We start from the raw sequence: 22,030 nt of genomic DNA on the forward strand, positions 1-22,030 counted from the left end.
CTTTTATTATCCACAATCTGATTCTTTTGGTTGTGGCAGACTCACAAATGTAAACAAACATTTAAAACAAACATTTAAAATACACATGTATACAAATTATTGCTAAAGAGTAATTTTTGTAAAGTCTAACAGCTTTCATAATAAATTATTCATTTGGAGCTTTGAGGACTAAAATATGTATTGAAAAGAGGATGTGTTTCATTTTGAAGGATCTAATAGTAATTATTCTGTATATAATTCTTTATGTTAAAACCATTCATGAATACGTACATGTGTGACGTTTCAACTTGTTTTTAACAAGTCAGGCAATGACTATTTGTAATTTGTAATAGTCTGTGATTTTCCGAAGTTCTTTGCCTTTTTAGGGGGCGCTAATCTACAACTAGCAAAGCTACAGTACTCCTAGCAACTACTAACATATCTAGTCAGTTGCCAGATGAAGACTTATTAAAAACAAGTTGAAACGTTGCACATGTACGTATTATTTTTAAACAATCTACTGACTTAAAGAAGGGCTAGACAGATGGAATTAGTAAATTAACCAGCCATGTGTGGGCAACCATTTCATTCCATGTTTTAATACCCTATGAATAACTGTGACAAGTGTTAGAATGTTCACTTTAGGTCTACTAAAGTAGGCCTACTACAGTATCATGACAGAGAGAATATCAACAGCATTTTCCTTTACCTTTTTGAAACGACATGCTGGTTTCTTTTTAACTTGTGGTGGAATGCATCTAGGCCTAGATTTAGTAATAATCTGAAAAAAATAGCGAAATGCTAAATTTTTACAAACAAATTTTTATGAACATATAACCACTTGTGACCTAGCCTAGGCCTAGCTAGGAATTTAAATGGTTATTTGGCCCTATATACTACTATTATAGCCTAGACAGGCCTGCCTACAGTACTAAGTACTAGGAACAGCTAGGCTAGGCTTTTGCAGAAAAGTGTAGTCGGTCTGATTTGATTTGAGTTGATTAGAAAATCATCATAAAAGATTTTGCAGGATAGCCCAAAAAGCTTAGGCCTAAATAAACATTCATCCCTTATAGTACCAAACAAATATTGACCACAACCAGCAATCAGCAATGCTCCATACCGAACACCCGATTTTATCGGAACCAAAATAAAACGTTATCGATTTTACCATATCAAACATAAAACTACCGCATTGGGCCCTGTGCTAATACGATCGGGCCCAGCAAATGAGACGATAGAGACCAAACTGGTTCCTAACACATGAGACGATCAGGCCAACGCATGAGACGATCGGGCCAACGCATGAGACGATCGGGACCACATTTTCTGGGCCCAAGACGATCGGGCAGCAAATAAAAACATTTTACTGTGATAACCGGCCTAGACTTAGGTTAGGCCTAATATCCCATATAGTAATACTGTAATACGATTTCGATCCAAGTCGGCCCTAAACCGTCTCGGCCAAAGTCAAGTCGGCCCCAAGTAAACCCCAAGTCAAGTCGGCCCCCCGTCAAGTTGGCCTCAAGTCAACTCGGCCTCAAGTCAACTCGGCCTCAAGTCAACTCGGCCTCACGTCAACTCAGCCAAAAAATAATCGGTCAACTCGGCCCCATTAAAGTATGGAACGCAAAAAGTGCAAATGAAGGGGATTGATAAAATAATATTTCTTCACAATTTTTTAACTATGAATAATTCTGACTTTTAATGAATATTAATATTTAGAGAATAATATATTTAGCAAAAAAAATAGGAATGATTTCACCAACTTTCCTTTATTTACGTTTAATAAAATTTCAAATTGCACAATTGAAAACAATTCGTAGCTGCGCCTCCCTGTGCGTTTGGCAGCTTTTTCGATATCTACAACTGCTATGTGTTTTCGCTGACCGGGGGTCGGGGGATTCCCCTTTTTTAAAAACGCAAAGCATGGACAAAAACGATGTACGATCATTTTTTCTATGGCCAAATGTGATGGAACGTAGGCCTCCGTCTTCGATTTACTAAATCATAAATGCAATAGGCCTACCTGCACATGTTTTTGTAACACGCGGGTACTTCTATTCATATCGGCAATGAGTTCACAGGGAAAAATTTCATTTGAAAATTTTGTTTAGCAAAATTGCTAATCAAACTGATTTTTTACTAATTAGTCAAGAAAGATAGTTTTGTATTGTATTTTTTGCTACACAATTGTAGAAATGTGTAGCAAAAAGGTTGTTTTGTATAGCTTTTTGCTATGCTACACTGGCGAAATTATTCCCTGGTTCATTTTTTTATATGATATTATTATATTATATTTTTTATTTCTTCATTTTTTAGAGTGGATAGGCCTAGGCCTAGTAATAATCATAATAACATTAAGTACTTTTTGCGTTCCATACTTTAATATTGTGGCCGAGTTGCAGTTGACCGATTAGTTTTTGGCCGAGTTGATGTGAGGCCGAGTTGACTTGAGGCCGAGTTGACTTGGGGCCGACTTGACGTGGGGCCGACTTGACTTTGGCCGAGACGGTTGGGGCCGACTTGACCTGCACCCAATAATACCCTACCCAGGCCTACCTACCTAGCCTAGGCTACTAGCTAGGCTATATAGCCTACTAGGCTAGGAGTATAGAGGCTAGGCCTACTAGGCTAGCCTGGATAAACAATGCAAGCAAGCCTGACGTTCCATACTAAATACATGCGGCCGAACTCGTTGGCGGCCGAACACGACGGTATTCCTACATGGTGGTGGCACAAAAAAGTTTTCAGGAATTATGACTGTTAGTGTTGACATATTTTGAACTTTAGTTCCCGGTAATATTTTACATATTTTATGGTAAAGTTAAGCTATCAGTGACTTTTGTAAAGGATAACAATAGGCCATTCCAACAATACAGGTGCCTAAGCCTACTAATAATTATTAAGCTAATAAGACAAGAATGATTTTAGCCTTAGGCTACTATAGTAAGCTGTGTAGTAAGTACTGTATGTAGGCTAAAGTTAAGCCCCCGATCCGGCCTCACTATGGCCTAGCTAGCTGAGATTTAGGTACCTGTCTTTCTGTAACAGCAGTCTATCACAGCTTTTCCGACTGGCGAGGTATGCAAGACTTGATAATTTTAAGATTGAATGCCTACAACTTAAGCAATAAATCTGTTTAATATCTTGGTAGCAAAAATGATACATTAGTTACTATACAGTGTGTGCCGCAATATTTTGGTATGACCCACTATACGACAAGATTACATGGTTTTGTATATATTTTGTTCTCTAATTTTTTTAATTCCACAATTTTTCCAGTCATCATCTTAATTTTGTAAAGCTCGGTTTAATACCTTTAGCAGAGGCATCATTTTTTACATTTGTTTCTTGAAGGTATTTGTAGGGTGTCACGAAAGCTCAGACCACGAAAGCTCAGACCCCCTAAGACCTAAGATCACGAAAGCTAAGACCCAACACCTAAGATTACAAATACTAAGATATACTACAGCTTAAAAACAATGCTTGTTTATCCATACATAATTTTAAACACAGTAGGTTTCATTTATTACCATAAATATAATTTAATACTACCGCAAAACATAGATAAACTCACATTATTTTCGCCCGTTGAGTAAATGTATATTTTTTCTTTACAACAAACAAACTTGACGGGTTGTTTGTTGGTATATATTTACTCCATTGTGTTGGTTCAGAGGATGTTTTTCTTACGCACCTGCCTTTCTTGTATTTTGACTCCAAATTTGTTGACTAACTTTATCCTGAACACCACACTTTAAAATTAGGACTTATAAGTACTTTCAGAAGGAGAAACACATAATAACAAATAAATAAATCCTTTAAATTGATGATTTTACAGATGTGTTTCTTTGTATACTGTAATGACAATGTAACTCCTCGAGCTCCCCATGCTCAATGTTTTTGTTTCTATGGAGCGCCAAAAGAGCAACAATAATAGTACAAGTATAAAAACAGAAAGAAAACGAAACAAAAAACTTATCATGATTTTTAAATTAAAATTTATTTGCCAGTATTTATTTCTTCGTACTTGCATGATTATACTATTATCATTACAATTTTAATTTTACATTGTTCCATCCACACTGTAGATGGACTCCACAGAGTTTTCAGCCCTCTATATAATTTTTGCTCTTTTGACGTTCCATAGAAACAAAAACATTGAACATGGCCCATGGGGTAGGCCTACTGTACTGTAGGCTAGTCATTTTGTGTGCGAGAAAAACGTCTGTAAAATCATCAATTTAAAAATGTATTTGTTACTTTTTATGTGATTCTTTTTCATGAAAGTGCCAATTCTAAGGTGTGGTATTCAGAATAAATGTTGGGAGTTAAAATACAAGGCAGGTGCGAAAGATAAATATTTGTAATCTTAGGTGTTGGGTCTTAGCTTTCGTGATCTTAGGTCTTAGGGGGTCTGGGCTTTCGTGGTCTGAGCTTTCGTGACACCCGGTATTTGTATCATGAACACATTCTCTACGTTACCAAACTGTTCCAAGCCAAACACACACCATTTAACAAACGACTGACACAAAAAATCTATGAGCGTAGTCAGCCTAGACGAGTACTAAGTCTTACCATTTGCCTCTTTTTTCATTTAAGGTAAAGATTAATAAGATAATAAATTAGTAACTTCTATCATAATTAATTATGGAAAACTACAGGGATATTGTAAATTAGAAATGTGAAGTATGAATATATTCACTGTGATGTAACACATACACATCTATCAGGCACACACTGCAGAATAAGAGTAATTTTCAGAATAATCATAATAATTAATAGGTCTTGATAGTAGAGTAGAGGGAGGCCATTGCCCCTGTATCCGCCCTCTGTTGATCTTGCATTCACCTGCATCATGGTTTTTCAAGGTTAAACAAACTTCCTGTTGAAATACTGACTGTTCTATTTAACTCAGTTCAACCTTGTTTTAACAATAGTCAATCTTTCAATTCATGACATTTTCTCACTACAACTCAAACATTCATTATTTGCATACTAATAAATTGCATTAGTGCCAAGCCATAATAACATCAATTTCCATAGACAGCTGCCAATACTGTAAACTATTTTATTTTGCAGGTTCCTAACTGGGCAGCAGTGCCTCTTGTGGTTGTTACCTTACCACAAAGGCAGAAATAGCAAAGCATTGAAGAAGACTGCTCATAAAAGTGCGCCAAGGAAATGTCAGACAACATAGTACGGTATGTTTTTGCTATAGGCCTACAGTATACAGTACAGATAATAAATACTGCAACATTTGGACGCGTAGACTACGTTTCGTACGCGTGGCCACTTCGTAGGTTTCGCATGGCGTAATCTACGCAAGCTAACATGCTACGCGTAGTCTACGCGTAGCCTACGAAGGGAGAGCTAGGAGGGGAAATCCCAATGTTCAGATTATTGTGTACTGTGCTACATGCACCACACGGAATTAGTTAACGAATTTGAATACTAGTTTTCATCAAATTTAAAATGCGAGTTAATTACTGTGAAGTAATAATAAATGTATTAATATTAGTATTAATTACTTTCTTTCTTTCTTTCTTTATTTACCCATAAATATAAATGATAAACATTGTAATATACAAATAATAATAATTATATCAAGGGAAGGGCTAAAAAATAGTTAAAACTAATCAAGTTCAGCCCCTAAACATTGAAATATAAATAGTTATATAAATAAATTAGGGCTACTTGTCTAAAATAAAATTAATATACATTAACATTTTTTTTTTTTTTTTAAATACACTTTCTCTCAAATATATACAATATAATTCTCTTATAAAATAAATAAATATCACTATACAAACAAATAGTATGTTTTCATTTCTTTTTTGAATTTGCTTTTTGTTAGAAACCTTAAATCATCCGGGATTTCATTCCAGAGCTTTGCACCAGAATACTTGATGGAATGTTGTCCTATGTTTGTTCTATATTTTGGTACATACAACTTTTCTCTAGTCTGAGACCTTGATGAATAACGAAAATTAATATACAAAAAATATTTAGGAGTTGTATCTGGAAATTTACCATGTAAACTATCATGAACAAATAAAGTAATTAAATACTGATGCTGCTGATAAATATTTAAAATTTTAAGTTCTTTGAATAATAATGATGTTGGTGCTAGTCTATCAGAATAAGTCAATGTGCGTATAATACGTTTTTGTGTTAAATATACTGGTTTTAAATGAGTTTTATAAGTGTTACCCCAAGCTTCTAATGCAAATGAAATATGAGGCAAAATAAAACAATTATATAAAAGCACCAAAATTGATTGGGGTACAACATATTTAAGTTTGTACAATAAACCAGCCTTAGAACTAATAATTTTATTAACCTTATTAGAATGCACTTTCCATGTAAGTCTATTATCTATATCTACCCCAATGTAAGTTGTAGCTTCAACTTCATCTAATTTTGATTCCTTTATGTATATATCCCCCTTTACTTCAATTATTGTATGCTGATTACGAAATATAATATAATTTGTCTTTTTAGAATTAATTGTCAACTTATTAACATCACACCAATCTACTATATGTTTCAACTGCTCATTTACATTTGTTAGGTCAACAATTTCATGTGGATTAAAAGAACAAAATAAACTAGTATCATCTGCAAATAATCGTGTATCAAAAAAGTCAGAAGAGTTTACAATATCATTTACATAAATAAGAAACAATGTAGGTCCTAAGACCGACCCTTGTGGTACTCCACAAGTTATTGAATTCTCATTAGACTCTATTCCATTTACACTGATACATTGCTTCCTATTATATAAATAATTTTTAAATAAAGCTAATGGCAACCCTCTTATCCCATATGCACTTAACTTATCCAGTAGTATTTGATGATTGACTGTATCGAATGCTTTCTTTAGATCTAAAAATATTCCAACAACTATGTTTCCCTTATCTAATTTCTCAGACAAATTTTGTACTAACTCAATAATAGCAAGTTTTGTGCTGTACCCTTCTCTAAATCCATACTGTTGATGATATAATAAATCAAATTTACTTAAATAACATAAAAGTTGCTTATTTATAATTTTCTCAAATACTTTACTAAATTGTGGCAATACAGATATTGGTCTGTAATTCCCTGGATCTGATGGCAGACCCTTTTTAAATAATGGAAATACCTTTGCTTTTTTTAAGTCATCAGGGAAGATCCCTGTAGATAGTGACAAATTAATTATATACGTAAAAGGTCTAGATATATAATCTGCTGCATATATAATTAATTTAGGATTAATTTGGTCCAAGCCTACAGCTTTATTCTTATCTAAACCCTTTAAGATATCATTTACTTCTTCATCAACAACATAATTGAAAAATAATGAATTCTGGGGTACAGTTGATAAATATATATTATGATTTACATTTGTGTTATCAATACATTCTTCTGCAAGATTTTTTCCAATTGAAACAAAATAATCGTTAAAACCATTAATTATTGCTGTTTGATTAGTTTCTATATTAACATTGCCATCACATGATTTAATTTCTAATTTATTAGGTAATTTCATTTTCTTCTTACCTCTTCCTAAAATATCATTAATAATTTCCCATATTTTATTTGTGTTACCACACTTTTCTTCAAATTGATCTGAGTAATATTTCTGTTTTGCTGTTCTTAAGGTGTTTGTAAGACAATTTCGATATCGTTTATACTTTGCTAACATATCTACATTGTAATTACTTTTTATTACCTTTGAAAATAACCTATGTTTATGCTTAATTGATTTTTTTATACTAGAATTAATCCATGGTTTCTTTAGTTTCTTTCTTGGGTTAACAGTTTTTAAAACTAATGGTGCATGTTTATTACAAACTTCTAGAAATAACCTTTTAAACTCTGTGTAAGCAGAATTTACCTCTTGACTATCAAATACTTCAGACCAATTTACATTCATAAGATCATGTTGGAAGTGTTGGATATTAAACTTGGAAAATTTTCTAAATTTGATTTGATCAGTCTGTTGGAAGTAGTCATTAAAGTTCTCTAACATACAAAAAGTAGCCAAATGGTCTGATATATCTAATTCTATGGTTCCTGAAGTTAAAAATCTAGAATGGATATTTGTATATACATGATCAATTGTTGTTCTTGAACTACTGGTTATTCGTGTATATACATTAATAAGTTGTATAAAGTTTAAGCAAGACAAGCTATTTTTTAGACTTAAAGCATCTGCAGCATTTAAATTACTGGCATTAATATTAAAATCCCCAATTAATATGCATTCAGTACCTTGTTGTTTAATATTTGCAAGTGACAATTCTAGGCTTTCAATAAATTCCTCAACGTTTGTATTTGGTTGCCTATATAAAACTCCAACTATGAGGGATTTATTTTGACCAACATCTATTTCCAGCCATAAAGACTCAGAATGATGTACATTATAATCAATAGCCGTATAATTAATTGAATCATGTATGTACGCTCCTACTCCACCTCCTCTTTGATTAATACGACATTTAGTTTCCAACGAGTAATTATTCATTTTAAACAAATCCTTGTTTGTAACTTGCCACACTTCCGACAAGGCTATAATTTTAAATTTACTTTGAACCAATTCCTCATAAAATAATTTAAATTCTTCAAAGTTCTTGTTAAGCGATCTAATATTAATGTGAGATACTGAAAACACTGATTGAGATTTATTATCAAAAAAATTACAAAATTCAGATGACGAATATGTCTTACAGCTATTATGTAATTGATAATCTAGATTTTGGTTAGCCATTAAAACCATATAAATAAATATTTAAGTACAGAAAAACTATTAGCATTATTATACAATTTTACCAATATCATCTTCACTATTAATAACAATCAACATTGAACCCTGTTGTTTGCGTACATAGATGCGCCCATTGTATGTCCACAAATACTTATAGTTCTTTGTCTTCCTTATATCGTTTATTTTTCCCATAAGACTACGTTTCTTTTGAGTTAAGTTTTCATTAACATATATGTGGTTTTTACCTGTGTATCCAAGCATATCAGTAGTTGTATTCCTAATCTTTTTCCTGTCATTATATACTTGATCACGCTTCTTTCTGCTGCAAAATTTGACAATTATTGGTCTGTCTATTCTATCTCGATTACCAATCCTATGTGACGCCTCGATGTCCTCTTTTTTTATACTACTGTCGATTTCCTTTAGAACTTTCAGTGCAATATCTTCAGTATTTTCATTTGCAATTTGTGATATACCTCTTATTTCAATATTCTCTCGTCTGCTATACTGATTCTGTTCATCCTGCTCTTTCTCTAATTTCTCCACTCTTCTCGTAAGATCTTCGTTATCTTCTTTCAGTTGTTTATTTTCTTGCTCAATGCTTTTCATCTTAACACAGTTTTCTTCAATTAGTTTGTTAAAGAATTCCATGGACGATTTGATTTCCCTCATATTTTCTAAGAGACTGGGTATAAACTTGACTTGGTCTTTTATATCAGATAGTTGTTTCAAAACTGCATCTGTTGGAACATCATCTGCCGAGTCTTCATCTCCAACTATTTCCTTTTCCTTTAACGGTCTTAGGTCTAGGCATCCTTGTTTGTTGTATAGCCTATTCCCACGTGTACTCTTGCTCACCTCACTCAGCTAGTCACTAGAGTGAACACTGCCTGGCTAGGTAGCTTCCGGTTTGTGGCCTACCTAGGCCTAGCTTTTGGATAACGTGTTAACATCAGATTCAAACCAAACCAGGTGCTAATTTTACAGAATCCCAACATAAATAAGATATAAATGACACTTAACCACAAATTCTGTTTATAAAATAATTAAAACCGGATAATTTTGGAGCCCTTGAGAGAGCAAAATCCTAAATATCCACATGGTCCAAAACGCCCTCTGTTCCAAATTACTGTGTGTTGGTTGTGTTAAAATGGGACATTTATTTTTATGAAAGAAGAACAAGTATAGTACATCTATCACCGATCGGCCAACGTACGGACGGACGGCGGTCGTCGTCTGTTTGTGTGAAATGGCCTCCGGCTAGGCCTAGCTAGCTTGCTAAAAAGGTAGGGTTACCGGCGTACCTACCGACAGTTTAATTTTAAAATATGTGGTACGCCTATAGTACTTATAGGCCTACTTAGTAGTAGTACTGTATGATAATCCATACTGTGTACAAGCGTTAAATACGATGTACATGGCGTGAAAATGTGAAATAATGTGGTATAGCCTAGCTAGGTGACAGAAGGATATTTTCTCGATACGACAGTTTTCGCCGTGAAGCTGCTGTTTACCCACGTGTGTGTATCGCGCAGTACCACTCTACAGTCTGAACTATGTTTGTTTACTAATACTAGGCTATAATAATGAACGATGTTTCGTTTTAAAATTGCGTTTAAATGAAATATTACGCTTATTTAGTACTACTGTATGGGATAATATGAATTGTTTAAATACTGTAAATGTCAAAATAATAGAATACAAATACGATATTATTTTTGTTCCAACGGAAATCGAGACGGATCACTCCATTTGTAATTCATTCGCCCAGTGTGTTTATATCCACGTGTTTATGATCCGCGGATGGATACTCTCTCTGAACTGTACTTTTATGTTTTGCTTTTAACCTTCAATTTAGTGAAGTTCAACTTTTATTAAATAAAGTCTTGCATATTTCCTAACCCTAAAATTTATTTTTATTTATAACTAAAATAACATTTATTTAAATACTATCTAATTTATTATCGCGCATGACTAAAAAAAAACCAAAACAACAAGATCAGGCAAGCACATGTTATGCATGGAGGTATTATACCATGTGTTATGTGTCCTCCGATCCTCCTCCTCTCTGCTGATGACGATGTTCTGAACAACCTGTAACTTGACCCTCCACCAATCCTCTGCTGCAGGTTGTTACAATAGCTAATAATGGAGTTTGATGTACAGTTACGACAGTTTCAAACCTGGATATTTTTTGTTCAAATGAAACATACTGAGTACTGTATTAATTACTTATAAAAAATTAACTTCCAATTTTAGGCCTACTACTAATACTATTGCTATGGAAGGTAGTCATAATAACGGCCCGTCATCAATTCATTTTGTACACTACTGCCTGGCCGGCGATGGTGAATGTACAGCAGTAGCCTAGGCTAGGCCTAGTTAATTAGACTTTTCGCGTCTAGCCTAGGCTTTGAGCAATTTTAAATGCTATTTTCTTTAGAAAAATTTGAATTTCAAGTATGTTTAATAATGATGATGATATTATTGTATTGGCGAAACAATCGTATCATTTCTATTTATTTGAACCTTTCGTAGCCTGCTTAGCCGTCGACGATGTACTTGTACACAGTTGAGTTTGGGGAATTCCCACACACAGTTGATCACAACGTAGGCTACGAATGCTACGCGTAGCCTACGCACTACGAATGCTACGCCACGCAACCGCTACGCACCCGCCACGCGTAGACTACGTTACCTACGCGTGGCAAATGTTGCAGTAGTTTTTATCTGTACTGTAGCAATGATTTTCTATTGAAACTTGTTTTAATGATACTTGTATGATTGATATTATGTCTATTAACAACTTCTTGTGTTTTGTACTACAATTCCAAAGGAAATCAGAGTTTTGTAAATGAATTGTAAGAATTCTAAAGTGAAATTCAATAGAATACTTGTGTATTGTGCTTCTATATTTAATAAGTGCATAGACCGTGGACAAGTTTTTGTGATATCAAAGTCAGGTACTATTCATTGTGAATACTATAATAGAAATATACTCTAAAGAGTAGACAGTTGGTGCTATGAATTGATTGAATTCAGACAACTAGATCGTCAGTCCAGTTATTGTGAATTACCAGATTATTCCAGTTTATAATATGCAATAATAATGTAAGTTTGCAATGTAGATGTGAAGTACAGTAAGAAATACAGGATATTGCTAGTTTTTAGATCAATTTTATAAATTTGATTTATATTATTTTATAATTTTGATTATTATGAGTTTTAAGGAAGAAGGAAGCTGAAATGTTTGGATACAAGAGATAAAAGTTAGTGTTTATAATGTTTAAAGATTTAACATTAAATTTACATTTTGTGTTTATTTTTGGTCATGATTGACAGTTGTGTTAAATTCAGACAATGCTAGCTAATAGAAACAAGTGTTGTTAATGGCAGCATAGAAAAACAGAAAGCCTAAAGAGAAAATGATCACCAGTATGTAGATTAACAACAGAAAGCCTAAAGAGAAAATGATCACCAGTATGTAGATTAACAACAGAAAGCCTAAAGAGAAAATGATCACCAGTATGTAGATTAACAACAGAAAGCCTAAATAGAAAATGATCACCAGTATGTAGATTAACAACAGAAAGCCTAAAGAGAAAATGATCACCAGTATGTAGATTAACAACAGAAAGCCTAAAGAGAAAATGATCACCAGTATGTAGATTAACAACAGAAAGCCTAAAGAGAAAATGATCACCAGTATGTAGATTAACAACAGAAAGTCTAAAGAGAAAATGATCACCAGTATGTAGATTAACAACAGAAAGCCTAAAGAGAAAATGATCACCAGTATGTAGATTAACAACAGAACGCCTAAAGAGAAAATGATCACTAGTATGTAGATTAACAACAGAAAGCCTAAAGAGAAAATGATCACCAGTATGTAGATTAACAACAGAAAGCCTAAAGAGAAAATGATCACCAGTATGTAGATTTAGGAGAACACTTTAATATAGTTTAACTCTATTCCCTTTACATAACATGTTTGATAGCCTGATAATTTTAGTAGACTTCTTAGTCAATGTAGAGATGTTATCTTTTAAGCTGCTTGATCGGTTCTGTAGGTCTGTCAATCTTTTAAACATTTAACATGTTAGATCTGATCAATTGATTTCTGTAGGTCTGTCAAGTGTCAGTCTTTTAAACAAATAACAGGTTAGATCTGATATCAATTGATTTCTGTAGGTCTGTTAGTCTTTAAAACATTTCATTTTATTTTCAATTTCATTTAATTTTTACCCATGAATATAAATTATAAACATTGTAACAATACATACAAATTATAATAATTATATCAAGGGAGGGGCTAAAAATTAGTTAAAACTAATCAAGTTTAGCCCCTAAACATTGAAATATAAATAATTATATAAATAAATTAGGGTTATATCTAGTATACCAATTTATTCCTGTAGGTCTGTCAGTCTTTTAAACAGGTAACAGGTTAGATCTAGTATACCAACAGACCTACAGAAATTGGTATACTAGATCTAATGTGTTAAATGTTTTATTATTTTTTTCTGTCTAAACTTGCAGTCCTGTAGTTACCATACTGAAAATTTTCCTAAAATGCAAACCATTGTTAATTTTATATAAAATTATTCTTGAATTGAATTGAATTGAATTAAATTAAAATACTATTTATTTTTGTTTTGCCTAAAATAGCAATTAAAAAAATTGAGCTTGTTTCCCTCTAGTGCATTGTAGTTCATATTAAAGCAAGAAATACTACCCTCACTATTATCAGATCAATTTATTTACAAATTTGTAATTTACAGTGTAAAGTAGTATGGAAGGCTTCAATGGGCAGGTTTGAAAATAAACACTGAAATACTGTTTGGAACAGAGTGCAAACCATTTTTGTAAATGTAAAAATGACACAATTGTGGGAAGGGGGTTAAAGGCCCATTTACACTATAGGGCAATAACAATTTACAATAAAAAGATAAATATGCATTTTTATTTTCAAAAAGAAAAGAATTTAAAAAAGTTTTCATCCTAGAACTGGATTATCATCTATGCTGCCTCTAATGAAAACAATATTTCCACACGTCCAATCAAATGACGTCATGATTTAATAGTAAGAGCAATAACATCGGGACAATACAATAATTTTATTGTTTTTATTGATTATGATGTAATTTGATTAGATTTAAAAAAAATACTTTTTTTATCAGATACAGCATAAATTATTATCCTATAGTTCTAGAACGAAAACTAATGTATCTATTTATCGTCGATCTTTATCGCCCTAGTGTAAATGGGCCTTAAGAGTATAGGAGGGGCATGTGCTTTCACCCCTAATTAGGAATGTCAGAGCCTAAAATCTGGGCAGTCTCTAGGCTTTCTTGTTTTTTTTACCTAGTCACCATGCATTTACGAAGCCAATTATAATTTGAAAGGAAATTCTAAATAATTGACCGAAAAGTATGAGTCAAATGTAAACTTGTCATATTAAACATTTTTTGAACGGCAACCTGATAAGTTTAGTAGACTTCTTAGTCAGTTTAAAGAATGCATGGCCTACTGTATTTTTTAAGCTGCTTGGTCGGTTCTATAGGTCTGTCAGTCTTTGAAACATTTAACATTTTAGATTTAATATACCAATGTATTCCTGTAAGTCTGTCAGTCTTTTAAACATGTAACAGGTTAGATCTAGTATACCAACAGACCTACAGAAATCAATTGGTATACTAGATCTAATGTGTTAATTAAATGTTTTATTATTTTTTCTGTCTTAAATTTCAGTCCTGTAGTTACCATACTGAGAATTTTTCTCAAATGTGTAGTAATTAGATTAAAATACTTTTTTTTTGTTGCCTAAAATAGCAATTATTTGCTAATAAAAACTGAGCTGAGCTCTAGTACTTTTTAGGGGTTTCATAGAAATTTAATAACAAAATTCTAAAGGAAATTCCACAGAGTATTGTGAATTGTACATCAACAAAAAGAAGTGCATAGACCGTGCAAAAGCTATTGTGACATCATAGCTAAAGTCAATAAGCATATTATGTGAATCATAGAGATATTATAGTTCACTATAATATCTCTATGTGTGAATGAACACTAAATATGAAAATAGACTGTAAGGAGTGGTAGGCAGTTGGTGCTACAAATTGGTTGAATTGGTAAAGTCAGTATTATAAGTTATTAAGATTTCAAGTCCAAGTTGAGTCCATAATTTGTAAGTTTGCATTGTAGTTCATATTAAAGCAAGAAATACTACCCTAACTATTATCAGATCAATTTATTTACAAATTTGTAATTTACAGTGTACAGTAGTATAGAAGGCTGCAATGAGCAGGTTTGAAAATAAACACTGGAATACTGGATTTGAGTGCAAACAATTTTTGTAAATGTAAAAATTATACAATTGTGGGGAGGTGTTAAGATTATGGGAGGAATGTCAGAGCCTAAAATTTGGGCAGTCTCTAGGCTTTATTGTTTTTTAACCTAGTCACCATGCATACAGATTTACGAAGCCAATTATAATTTGAAAGCAAATTCTATATAATTGACCAAAAAGTATGAAATTTAAAATTGTCATAATAAACAATTTTTGAATGGCAACCGATTTCTCTTTTGTTGGGGCAGCCCACTTTTATTGCACATATTATGATAAACAATATGATAAAAGTTATATCTATCTATCAATGGATATTTATGTGATACAGTAGTACACATCCTGAGGTTATAAGAGTATAGAAAATATTGTGATATTGTGTTAAAATCTAAATATGATAAAACAATTATACAGTGAAAATTTATATTACAGAGCTAAAACGATATAAAGAACATTCAGTATTATAAATTTAGATTCAATATAATAATAATAATAATAATAATGATAAGATGTTTTGTTTAATTCTTTGATAAAATTGTATAGTTTTAAATTGATAAAGAAAGACATTTTGAACATAATGCTTTCAAGATTTACATGAATTATATGATAAAATAACAAACTAATATACATTGAAAAACTAAACCCAAACCGAAGTATGGACATACGCCCTCGTTGCTAGCCAGGTTTATTAGCTAGCACCAGTTGTGTCTCGGTCATCCCGGACACGAACTTTGAATCCTCTGAATAAAATCAGTACTAGTAAAATGTTTGGAATAATAGTGCAATTTCCGGACAGATTCCATAATTCCCAAAATTTTTCAGCATTAGCCTGAACCATGTAGGTGGGCTAATTTAAATTTACCAGTAGATCATTACCAAAACTAGCCCTTGATCCCCACAATGGCTCTCTGTATTAAACTACAAAATGATATCTTAAACCAGTCCATTGACAATGAAAAGACAAATCGGATAAACTTAAAGACACTATATATAGACCTAGATTGTTTGTAAAAATAAATAATATTACTATACAGACCTATTGCGAAAAAAAAAATTGATTCTAATAATTTTAGCGGCCTGTTTTAAATCCCAACATGCATCGCGTGCGGATTGATATTTCATATTGTGAGGTGATGATTGGTCACATGCATCGCGTGCGGATTGGTATTTCATATTGTGAGGTGATGATTGGTCACATGCATCGCGTGCGGATTGATATTTCATATTGTGAGGTGATGATTGGTCACATGCATCGCGTGCGGATTGGTATTTCATATTGTGAGGTGATGATTGGTCACATGCATCGCGTGCGGATTGATATTTCATATTGTGAGGTGATGATTGGTCACATGAAAAGGTAAACAAATAAAAGAACCATAACTTTTCAGCTAAAATACCTGGTCTTGCTTACAAAACTAAGCTCAACTAAGCTAGATCTAGAAACATCTAGAACTTTCAAAGCTACTTAGGGAGTGCATTAATTTTCTCTTTTATCATAATTAACCATAAAATGCACATTTAATGTTTTTAAAGTTATATATTATTTTTACAAAACGGCAACAATTGCAGATCTAGTGTCTTTAACCAATATTAAAACTGATGTTTTAATTTCTTCAATTAAGTCGTAGATTGTATACCTTCCAAAACTCATAAGCGTCGGACGAATCCTTTTTTGTTAGGTTGTTTTCTGACTTAGTGTATTTATTATTATCAAGCTAAGTAAGAATGCAGTGGCACACCCTCCGCATCTCATTCGTAACGATTCTTACAAAGGACAGTGCTAAACAACCGCCATACAACCACCCCTATTGTATAGCTGACAGTCAGTAAGCATAAATAAAAGTGTATATACGTAAAAAATGAAACGCCGTGCTTAACTACATATCATCATCATAGAGGATATGTATAATATAGTACACTAACTGTGGTAACTGTGTACTGTAGTATACATTATAGCAACCTATTTTTTTTCAAGGCCATCCACCCAACTGTATCAATACCGAGGCTATTTATATATTTAATTTTTTCAACAAATTTATGTAAATAAATATTGAGCTATAATAAGCATTACATTTTGCGCTTTTTTCGGGGCTTCCCCTAGATGTACGTTTGCAATGAACTTGAACGCAACGCAATAAAAACTAAATACTGAGTGAATGAAATCGGCAACAAAATGTTATAGGCCTATCGTCCTGCAATTAGTCATGTGTGTTTATTGGAGGGGAAAAGTATGATCGTTTTGCTCATTGGTAGCATGCTACTGTACATATGAGAGTGTCTTTTCCTTAAAATTAGAGGTGCCATTTATCATGAATTTTATGTGCGAGAGTACCATTTCCAGCCATCTTGGGCGTCATTTAACAAAGTTCGCTTTGCCATAAGTCCTGTCGATGGCCTTGGACAAGCACCTTGAAGCGCCCTGTTGTGACGCTTTTACTTTTAATTGCTTTTAATAGGCCTATGGGGAAAATGTCACCATTTAGTAGGCTAGTACCTCAACCCATCCACAACCAAGGTTGGACTGAGTTGATGTGAATCTTTACAGTTGCGCCCCCTTCCCCTCTTTCACAAAATCCTGGATCCGCCCCCTGGAATGCATTAATTTATTTATTAATAGTAAAAGCCAAAGTTGTTTTTTGAAATGCTTATTGTCTGATTCAGCAGCCAGTTATCTAATGTATACGTTTTAGTTTTACTTAATTGTTTACAGGTATAATAACCATTTTGACATACTGTATATCATAGGTACATACAGCACAACTTCGTTATAGTTTGTTTGTATTAATAATTCAAATGATCATTAGCTTTGATTTTGCCTGTGAACATTCAGTTGGTTAGATTTTGTCTTGTCTCTGATCATTAACTACTAATGCCTTGTTTGATAATGGATTTATTCAATACCTAATTACATAGAGTAAGAACATTACTGTTATCATCTTTTTTTATTTTATAATTGCATTATATTTGGTTTTATAGTCCAACCTCTTTCAAGAGCGTTATTCAACTAACTAACCCTTGATCCTCACAGTGCCTCTCTGTATTAAACTACAAAATGATAAAATATCATCTCAAACCAATCTATTGAAAATGTAAAAACAAATGTGATAAACTCAACTAATGTTAAACTGAGGATGCAATTTCTTGACTTAAGTTGTAGATTATATACCTTTCAAGCCATGTATCATAATGACATGATTTTAATCAAACATTTTTATTTATTAATACTTTGTATGAACCTCATCTTATTCAGTGTTCAAGTATTTTTAATAATTCTAAGTAAAAACACATTGTATTTTCACAAGACCTTAACCAATCATTGTTTTTACTTAAGGTACCTTGATACACTATTATTGCTTTACCTAAAATGGTAATTCATGTTGGTTTGTAGTTCTAATCAACTACAGTATATGATAAAACAAAGACTTTACCTAAAATGGTAATTCATGTTGGTTTGTAGTTCTAATCAACTATATGATAAAACAAAGACAACACTATGGTGTAAATTTTACAGAATATATTGAATTGCCCTGGTTATCAGATAAAAGTGTTGGTCTTTTGTACAACAATTTGCATTCAACTATTGATAGAGAAGCATTATATATTTTAGATTTTTTTATTTCAGCATTACTCCATAGTATGACTAGAAATATTATAATGTTATTTGATAGAGGAGGCATTGGTTGAGGAAATTGTTGATAGATGAGATATTGGATTGTATAATTATTTACTCTATTTCAACATCATGTTCAATTCTTGTAGTGTATTTCCATTTGTCACTTTAAAAATTAGAGGGAGGGGTGCTTTTTTAGGAAAAGGGTGATTTAAAGCCACAACAGTCTGTAGATGATTCTAATGATATCCACCTTGTTGTCATGAGCTGTTATCATCTATTATATCTACCATTAATATTCACAACAGTCTATAGATGATTCTAATGATATCCACCTTGTTGTGATGAGCTGTTATCATCTATTATATCTACCATTAATATTCACAACAGTCTGTAGATGATTCTAATGATATCCACCTTGTTGTGATGAGCTGTTATCATCTATTATATCTACCATTAATATTCACAACAGTCTGTAGATGATTCTAATGATATCCACCTTGTTGTGATGAGCTGTTATCATCTATTATATCTAGCATTAATATTCACAACAGTCTATAGATGATTCTAATGATATCCACCATCTAGGGCGTCATTTAACGTTTTAAGTTCGCTTCGCCACAGGTCCTGTCGACAGCTAACTTGCGCGAAGCGCCCTGTTGTGACGGAAAATTGGGAAAATGTCACCCTTTAGTAGGCTAGTACCCCAACTCATCCCCAACCAAGGTAGGGCTGAGTTGGTGTGAACTCTTTAGAGTTGCGACCTCCCCACCCCCCTTTCACAAAATCCTCAATCCCCCCTGGAATGCATTAATTTATTTATTAATAGTAAAAGCCCAAGTTGTTTTCGAAATGCTTATTGGCTGATTCAGCAGCTGGTTGTCTATATCGTGCCTAGCTTACCTGTATAAACCGACAATAGCCCGTGCTCTCCAGAGGGAGGGCTTAGATACGAAAGTGAAAAGTTCCTGGAACACCCCTGTATTATAATGGACCCGTCCGCAACCACGCCCTCATGTGGGAACGTACCAACGTACCACCGTCATCATTTTCTTTCGTAACGTGAGAACGTTACGACGTGTGAGAAAAGATACGCTGAGTGTTAGCCTTGTGTACGTTGTACATGCTATACTAGCCTACTTACGAACACCTTATAGAACGCCGGTTGCGGTACAGCTTGTGATAGTTTGATACTGTATATCGTTTTTTGCTTTGGATCCGTTTCAAATCGGGGTCTTCCTTATTTCGGGTAGAAATAAGAAAGATTAAAACAAGGAAAATACCAGTTTTCATTGGATTTCAGGCCGCTCAACGGCCACGCTACTAAACACAAAGGAAAGGAATTTTGCTTTGTCACCTGGACTGAGGCGTGGACGCACTGTTGCGTGAGGCAACAACAAAGGTTGTATTGTTCCTTATCTTGCTAGGTTGCGTGCTGTGTCCGCCGATATGCCTAAGTCTGAATGTGTGCAATGCAGGGGCCAGCGTGCGACAGTCAAGTGGGACCGCCACTTGCTGTGCATTCACTGCCGCACCTGTAGCCAGGAGTCGCCGTGCGACATTTGTGTACATTGGACGGCTTCGCGGTTCCGGACGTTGCCTCGTCCGTCGGGGCGTGCGCGGGTGGTAGACCCCGCACCCGCGGAGGTTCAGGTGGAGCCCCCGGCCCCGCTAGTTGAAGAGATCGAAGCGCCGGAAGTTTTGCCGGACGCGCCTGCAACGGCCGCTGCGCCTCCACCGCAGAGTGGTACGCAGGACGAGGGTTTGTCCCCAGCCGTACTGGAGGCCATCGCAGCAGCGGTGCGAGCTCTACCGAGGGAGGCTGTGCCTTCGGCATCCTCGCTTAATTATCCCCCTGTGCCAGTACTGCCTCCGCAGTACTTTCAAGGTCAAGGGACGCACCCATCGCCGGATGCCGGTGGGTACGACAGTGATAGGACCATGACCTCGCTGCCTAGTGAGGAGCGCTCCGAGGTTGCACAGGGTGGAGACGGTTTGCAGGCTCTGGTCAATCGTGTGGTTCCTGCTGTACTTTCGTACATTGGAGTGGAGTACGCTTTTGACGCGCCGACGCCCGCGCCGGCTTCGAAGAGGTACTCTACCTTTGGAGTGCGTGCTCCATTGAAGCGGGTCACGACCTGTCCAGTTGCGCCGCTGGATCCCGAACTGGTCGCTAGGGTTGAGGCTATAGCGAAGGAGCCTAAGACCCGTAGAGCTGCTCCTCAAGATCTAGCAGCAGCCTTCCCGCTTCCGCAGGATCAGTTTCTACGATATATATCGGCACCACCGATCCCGGATGCAGCGAAAGAACGCGCGCGCGAGGATCAAGGTCTCGACGCCAATGGCAGATTTCTGTCTCCTTCGGCCGCTAAGACTGAGGAGGCGCTAATCGCGGTCGACCGTGGCGCACGCGAGACGTTACGCACGGTCTCGATGTCGGGCTACCTTTTGTCATTCCTCGCGGATCCGGACCATCCACAGCACCTTGACGCGGACGTGATCTGCTTGCTTCAGCAGATTACGGGCCTGGTCGCGGACCAACAAGCGACTATTGCAATGACCTCGGCCGCCGCGCGGAGGGTCAATTGCCTCCAGGCCACGGACATCGCGCCCGCGCACTACCGCCGCTTCACAACTAGCGAGGCGTTCGGTGCTGTGGATCTCTTCTACGGTAATTTCGCCGAGAAGGAAGATAAGTGGGCTCGTGAGCGAGAGGCACGTCGCGAGACAAGATCGCGTTTTCCGAAACGCCAGGCGAGCCGTTCGCACTCGCGTCCAAAGCCTCCAGCCCCACTGCCGGTGGTGCCATCGCGTACTGTCTCACAACCGCCGCCGTCGGTCCATATTCAGTCTGAGGTTGGGCAGACTCCTGGGCCGTCGCGACCCCGTAATTCCCGCCCCGCGCGTGGCGGTAAGCCGGGTAGGGGAGCACGTCGGGACCGCGGTTCGCGACGAGGTGGCCGCAGGTACCGGTGACGTGCAGGCGAGGTCCGTGCCGTCGGGGGCCGGACCAGTGGGAGGTCGTCTCCTACGGTTCGTCCGAGAGTGGGAGAAGCTGATGGTAGACAGCTGGATTCTCTCCACACTAAGCTACGGCTACCGCATAGAATTCACGAGCCCTCCAGTGTGTGGAGGTCCTCGTCCGACCACAATCCCCAAAGATCCAATAAAGCAACGAGCGCTTATGGACGGGATTGCCGCGCTGCTCCAAAAAGGAGCCGTAGTAAGGGTCGAAGAACATCATGCGGGCTCGGGCCACGAATCAACCGTATTCTTAACCGAGAAGTCCTCGGGGGACTGGCGACCAATTTTAAATCTAAAACGTCTGAACAAGCGATTT

The 22,030-nt window shown here is 35.6% G+C and overlaps 1 protein-coding gene across 2 annotated transcripts in view; it reads left to right on the top strand.

Moving 5' to 3' along the window:
- Positions 1–2,738: 2,738 nt before the first annotated feature.
- LOC140045019 (uncharacterized) overlaps positions 2,739–22,030 on the top strand; it is a 53,061-nt gene continuing 33,769 nt past the window's right edge. Inside the window, exons 1-2 of one of the 2 annotated variants that reach the window (XM_072089755.1) lie at positions 2,739–2,778; positions 5,065–5,186. The gene's annotated coding sequence lies outside the window, so the exon portion shown is untranslated. Of the gene's footprint in view, positions 2,779–5,064; positions 5,187–11,577; positions 11,846–22,030 lie in introns of those variants that run through there. The other variant, XM_072089754.1, reaches the window with a different exon arrangement.

The sequence above is a fragment of the Antedon mediterranea genome, chromosome 3 (assembly GCF_964355755.1).
Source record: "Antedon mediterranea chromosome 3, ecAntMedi1.1, whole genome shotgun sequence".
In the NCBI taxonomy this organism is placed as follows: domain Eukaryota; kingdom Metazoa; phylum Echinodermata; class Crinoidea; order Comatulida; family Antedonidae; genus Antedon; species Antedon mediterranea.